The 7,284-nt window shown below is 33.6% G+C and overlaps 1 long non-coding RNA gene across 1 annotated transcript; it reads right to left on the reverse strand.

Annotated features, from left to right (window-relative positions):
- Window positions 1-557: 557 nt before the first annotated feature.
- Window positions 558-2,164, reverse strand: LOC114297560 (uncharacterized). Its single transcript, XR_003641543.2, has 4 exons — window positions 1,783-2,164; window positions 1,495-1,695; window positions 1,158-1,225; window positions 558-793 (listed from the first exon to the last, which is right to left on the reverse strand). It is a non-coding gene; the product is annotated as an uncharacterized LOC114297560 (long non-coding RNA).
- Window positions 2,165-7,284: the final 5,120 nt, after the last annotated feature.

The raw sequence follows: 7,284 nt of genomic DNA on the forward strand, positions 1-7,284 counted from the left end.
CATCAACATAAGACTCTATATAACTTGCTTTAGTCCATTTGAAAAATAAATCCATCAAATGATTAACATTTCCACCTCATCAAACTATGTAATGACAAATGCCAAATAAAGACATTAAAATCTTACCAAGAAACCCAAGAGAGAGAAGCAAAGCAATGAAAGCGAATGGCAATCCTACCAAGAAACCCAATGGCCTGCAATCTGCCATTTAAATTTATATATCTCTCTCTCTCTCTTCCCTTTCTTTGTTGTTTGTTTGATTCTCTTCTCTCTACTCCTACAGATTTTGTTACATTGAATGAGAGCCTTCCACTGCAGAACAAAGAAAAAATTCAAAAAATAAAATAAAAATAAAAAACTCAGTGATTAGAAAGAGGGAGGGAAGAAAAGATGTCAAAACCATTTCCTCTTATTGTGGAAGATAATATATAAATTAAGGTAAAAAAATTAATGTGATAGTAATATTATCTCATCATTAACACGTAAAAATTAAGATAAATAAATTTTTTCTAAAAACAAATAACATAAACAAGTAAATTTTTCTATTGCATTACTGACCTGAATTTTCAGTTCCTATAAAACATGGCACCTTCAGAATTCTATCTTTGTAGCTGAAAGCATATGGGTTTTAAGTGAATATATTCGTGTTCATATTTTCAACAAGTCTAATAGTTATACTTTGGTTTACAAATACCATCGGGAAGATTTCATTAATTATCTGTGCTTGAACTCACTTCACATTGTGAACTTTCACAAGTATCAACTTTGTCATGATTGATATAAACCTTAAAACCTGCCAAGAGAAACTTAGCATGAAGGAAACCATATGAAACCATAGCAAAAATAACCATTCAAAGTCCTATAAGACAAGAACAGGCAAGTTAATTCGTTATGCTTTGATATTGAGGAATAAAATAAAATAAACCAATTTCATTGGCAATAAATGTCATAAGCACATGAACATAATAAGTTTTCTCTTATAGGCATTTTGTCAAACACAATGTGTGCAAGGTATACATATTAATAAACACTGATTTAACACACAAACGTACAAATCCAATACCAACATCTGCAAACAAAAGAAATTGAAAAACATGATCCTAAGTAAGAAACAAGTATTCATAGTGCTCTCCAAGTGATTGTAGAATGTCACTCACCTTGACAATCAATGTTGTAGCACCGAACATGTTTGGAATGTCTACCCCATTGAGATAAGCTTTGATTTCTGGGATACCAGGTCCAGCCGCAGTGGGTGTGAAACACAGACACAGAACAACAGCAGCCATGGTCAGAATAAAATTAACACCAGCAAAAAATATAAATCCCATAAGGTACCAACATACACCAAGATGATTGCCAAAGCATTTTCTCAATTCCCAGCTCTAGCCAAGGTAAACATTTTTTTTTTTTTTGGGTGAAGGATATTTGAGAATTATCTGTTAGCTGAAAATATTTCAAATGAGTTTCTTAATTTAGTGCAAGGATATACAATACCTTTCTTCTTCTATGTAGCGAACCACGGAGAGATGCTTGTACCCTGCAATATTCTCGACTGCAAGATTGATGAACGTGGCAATTATGCCAGTTAGAAGCTTAACAAGGAAAGCCAGCGTCCATTTTAAGAAAATATACTGCAATACTTGGACTTTTGATCTGCTTCTCCAGTCATGCTTGAAGAGATCATTCTCATTGATCCTATATAAAAAGAATTTGCTGCATAAAGAAGAATGTGAAGAAGAAAAAGGAACATTAGAATCCAAGAACAGAGTAAGATGTTTTTACTCATAGTCCAAGCTCTCAATATGAGAGACCTCTTCATGAGTTGTAATAAAAGATTAGCATGGGTGAGTTGTAATAGATAAGCTCTGGAAAATAGGCAAGTAACAGGAGCACCGGTCGGTCTTGGAAATTTCTAGGAAAAGTGGTGAAATTTGTCTTCTTCTTCTATTATGTATGTGGATGATTTGAAGCCCACGTGTCTAGCCCAAAATTTGCAAGGAAAGAGTTAGAAACCAAGCAAACAGGAGCGTTATATCACTGGAGGCGGTAGCGTTATACCCCTCTTACACACTTTTTATATATGTTATAGATATATATCAACATAAATTACATATATAAAGCAGAAAAGGAAGATGAAAACATACTTTTAACCATGATCTTGCTTGCGAGAGGGAAATTGAAGACTGAGGATGAGGCATGAAGCCTTAAAGATTTGGGTTTAGTTTGAAATTTAAGAGATGTGACAATATTGGGGTAGGGAGTTACAGAGGAACCGAACCAAACTCCTGTATGTGTAGAGAGTAACATTGTGGACGCCTTGAAGCTCTGCTCATGATACACTATCGAGAGCTTTTGCCAATCACTATTATTGTAGTCAAACAATAATTCTATATTTAGAATTTAGTATGTTCAAATTTGTAAATCTACACTTACAAGGATAGATGCTTTTGATTTTATTAAAATCAAAACTTTACACACAACAACAAATGAATAGCATTAACTAATTAAATATGCATAATAATTTAATGATCAAAGATGGATAGCTGTTAAGTGTTAAAGTAGACTTGAATAAATGAGAAGTCAAAAACTGAAACTAGAAAATAGATTTAATTTGCATATGTAGCATTTTACATTGTGGAAGGAAAGGGAGTTCAAAATAATATCAAAAGGACGAAAGCTTAAAACACTGATTAGATATTATAATATTCTATAAAGTAGCATGAATTGTGAATATAGATTGAAAAACATGTAAATATTCTTGGGCCCCATGAAACCATGATAAATGAAGTATCTAGCAAGAAATATGAACCTGTAATGGCATAGGAGTGATGATAACTAGAAGAAACTTTAATAATTTCCTTGGAAAGTCTAGAAACTTTGAGGGGCTCCTGCATTAATAATACAACCAAATTACATGGTCAATTCAAAAGGAACTGCATTGGAAACATTACAAATAACAATCTAAACAATCATATCTCTTTTTCCTTTTTATTGGTACTAAAATAGTCGAAGAAGATAGTGAATGAAGTTAACCAAAATAAACAGAAGTAGAAAAATAATATGTAGTTTGAGTGGGGAATTTATGCAAACATGTGTGAAGCATTGTAAAAAAACACAACCAAAACTGTGCCATCATCAAATAACATGACCCTCTTCATAAATATGCCTTATTTTAACCCATAACAATGCACAATGAAAAAGGGTTTAATTTAACCAACATCAGCCAAGCAATCACACACAACCATATAAATCATGTCAGAAAGTCCTGCCTAGAAGATAACATACATACTCTTAACAAACATTTTATCATCTTGTAATTCATACCCTAAGGCTACTCATCATACCCATGCTTCTATCCATTGTGGTCCTTCAGCACCATCCAGAGCACAGCCTGCAAGGGTACCATCAATCAGAAACTACTTTACTGCACAATCATCCAATAGTTGGTTGCTACCTGTATTCACAAGAAATGCCCCTGCATAGATCAAGGCACTCCCCTATAAGTGCAAATTATAGGAATCCCAGTATTTTTCTTTATAAACTAAATGTACCAAACGGAAGAAACACTGGAAAGTACCAGGCTTTATATGCTGCAAACAATCTGCATTAATAATTTGAATTGTTTCGTTTGTCAAAGCACAGTGAAGAGAAATAAGGTCACTTGCAGCAAGTAAATCATTAAGGGTATCCATTCTTAAGAAATAAGGTCACTTTCATTTTCCCTGTGTAATGTAATTAAGGGTAATTAATTAGATTAAGGCATATATATTAGACGACAAATATCCAATACATGACAGGAACATCAAATTCAAAAAGCCAAAAAGAAGCACATTTAGTTCTCAAATAACATATATTTAATGCCTCTGGTAATACATATAAACAAAACTTAATGTACTAACAACACTTCGCTGAAAAAGATTTCTAGCACTTGAGATTCTTCTCAACTTTTTGCTTTTACAAAAAAACCTCTAAGATTTCCAACGATCAATAGACTAGATGCTCTCAAATGACAACTCTAATCAATTCAGTCACATATAACTATTTCTTAGTTCCAAGACAATAGATTGAACAACTCTAATACCTAACTAGGCCCGTCTCTTGTTGGGAATTTTATAGAGCTTTAATTTAAGTTTCGAAGTCAAGCTATTTCAAAAAACTACAGTACGAAATCTCATTGAATTTTCTTATTTCCTTTTCTCAGCAACCAAACAAAAAATGAACTACAACAGAGAAAGAAGAAGAAGAAAAAAAAAACGCAGCAAATCAAAGCTATAAAAAAGTGATTAATCAACTTACTCTCAGAGCTCAATCACTACAGATCCCGGACTAGAACCCCTACAAAATCCAATGAAAGAAACAGCTGAACATAAAAAAATATATAATTTAACAACACATCAAATTGAACATGAATTCTGAAAAAATAAAGAAGGAACAGAATGCATCAATCAATAAAAACTGATACAGAGAAAAATTCAAAAAAAAAAAAAAATAAAGCCAGAAATTGAATAGAGAACAGGGGCTAAAATTCAAAAGAAGAAATTGAAGAGAGTACCTTCAAGATTCATGTTAGTCATATTACTGTGAGAGACAGATAGGGAGAGCAAAGAGACCGATCAGTGTTTATGAAGGGGCTAGGGCAAATATAAGGAAAAGAGGGAAAAATTATAAATGTTAGGGTTTACCGAGAGAGAGAAATAGGAGGATATACATACCAGTTATTATGGAGAGGCCGGTGACGACAAGAAGCCATGCTCACCGGCGGTGGTGACGGAAGGAGAGAGGAGATGAGTTGCGCGAAGGTGGGGAAAACTAAGGAAGGTGATGAATCTCACGCAGAAAGTCAATAGAGTTGGCTATGAAAAACAATTCAACACAATTTTTAGGGTTTTCTTTTTTTGAAAAAATTAAAATTAATTTGAGAGCAATAAAAATCAAAACTATATTTTTAAAATTTTAAAAAGTATTTATGACTTAAAAGATAAAATTATACAAAAATAATAAGTATTTTTTATTTTTTCACCCAATTGTTTTTTGTTTTTTAGAAAAAGAAAGTTGAAACTAGTTTCTGAAAATAAAACCCAACATATTGAAATTGATAATCTAACCACATTCTTTGAAAAAAGTTTAAATTATCTCCAATTAGTCTTCTCAACTTAAAAGTGTGTTTGGGCTTAATGGGTTCATTTTGTGATCTAATTCAATAATCACTTTAATTTTACAATTCAGTAACTAGAATATTTAAAACTCTTTGAAAAGTTATAATAAAAGCACAATCACTAAATTACTTTATTTCACTAGCAAAACTTTTACCGACGAATAGTGTTATCATCGCTAAATGGTTAACTCTTTACCCACGCCAATTTGTCGTCGCCAGAAGTAAGCACACTAATAGCAACGCTCATTGTGTTGCTAAAATATAAGTCCCGTAGCTAAAGTTTTGAAATTTTGGTGCGAACTAAAAATTTTGGCGCTTAGTGAATGTTATGCTTTTTTAGTGACAGTAGCAAATTGCGTCGGTAAAGGTATACTTTTACCAACGAAATTGATCACTGTGTCGCCAAAAATATACTTTTGGCGATGAAAAATTGACGTCGTCGCCAAAAGTAGTTGCCAAAAGTGCAATTTCTTGTAGTGTAGATGTATTGTTGGTAATGTTAAGTTTGAACATTCCTTGATATATGTAGCCCTTCCCAACAAAAATTCCTTAGACATGACAAATTTGTCCGACTCAAATACTACCTTGAAACCATGCTTATTAAGTAGGCTTCCAGATACAAGGTTTTTCCTGACATCTGGTACATGATAAACATCATTAAGACTAAAGACTTTTCTAGATATGAACTCTAGATCCACCATCCCTTTGCCTTTGATAGCAGCAATTGAAGAGTTTCCCATGTAGAGAACTGTTCCATCACTCACTTGTTCATAAGTAGTGAAACGGCTCTTGTCGTTACAGACGTGCCTTGTTGCTCCTGAGTCAATCCACCAGTCACCAGCATCTTCGAGCATGTTCACCTCGGATACAATAGCCACGAACTTGTTCTTGGTATTTGATGCTTCTGGCTTCTTCTTGTATGACCGACATTCATTTCTAAAGTGCCTTGGCTTGCCACAATGCCAGCAAGCGCCTTTCGGCTTCTTAACATCTTTCTCAGGTTGGGGGTCGCGTTTACGCTTCTTTTTGTTGAACCTTTTGCCATCATCCACCATATGAATATCAGAAGACTGAGCAAATTGGTTTTCTTTACTTTCAAGAAGTCTTGATTCTTCCTCAACTTGGAGGTGTTGAGCCAATTCCTCTAAAGTTAAATCTTTCTTTTTGTGTTTCAGAGTTTTCTTAAAATCCTTCCAAGAAGATGACAGTTTCTCTATTATAGATGAAACTACAATAGATTCATCCATGTTCATATTCTTTTGTCGAAACTGATTCAGAATATGTTGGATCTCATGAAATTGTTTCATAATGGGCTTTGTATCAATCATAGTAAAACGCATAAAATTACTAGCAATAAATTTTTTACAAGTGGCATCCTTGGTGAGGTACTTTGACTGTAATATGTTGCATAGTTGCTTTGTCATTTCCAGATATTGATACACATCAAACAAAGAATTTGACAGTGCATTCAGAATGTGTCCTCGGCAAATGTAGTTGTCATTCTCCCATTTGGTTCTGGTACGAGTTTGCTCCATAGTGTTGTCTTCTTACTCCACCGGATAGGGGGTAGTTAGCACATAAACCACTTTGAGAGTGGTGAGCAAAAAGTGCATCTTCTTTTGCCAGTGTCAAAAATTTCTGCCATCAAACTAGTCAAGCTTCATGAAATCTTGAGTCATTTTTTGAATAGACATCGCCATATCCAAATATTGTCTTTAGAATATTAGAACAATTCGTCTTGAATTCTACAATTGGTGGTCTTCGGGTCTTAAAAACTTAGCAATGAACTTGTTTATGTTAAAGCAAATATTTAATGTTTCAAGTCGCATTACTTAGTTACTTTCCTAAAGACAATATTTGCACCCACCAAAAAGTGTGTAGGGGGTTATAGCAAATTCGTCTCCAAGATACAATGAAGCCTGATCTAGAGATCAAGTCTACCGGTGTTTGCACTGACGATAGTAGATCTGAATACTCTTGATATAATCAAGAAAACCAAGACACTAATAATCAAGTCTGCAAAATTTGATTACCAATAAGAAAAGCAAAAACTTTCTTAAGAAACTCTTGATCAAAAAATTCTAAATCGAGAGAGAGAGAGAGAATTGCAGGAACGCTTTCTGAAATTT

The sequence above is a fragment of the Camellia sinensis genome, chromosome 5 (genome assembly GCF_055761805.1).
Source record: "Camellia sinensis isolate YWXY chromosome 5, ASM5576180v1, whole genome shotgun sequence".
In the NCBI taxonomy this organism is placed as follows: Eukaryota; Viridiplantae; Streptophyta; class Magnoliopsida; order Ericales; family Theaceae; genus Camellia; species Camellia sinensis.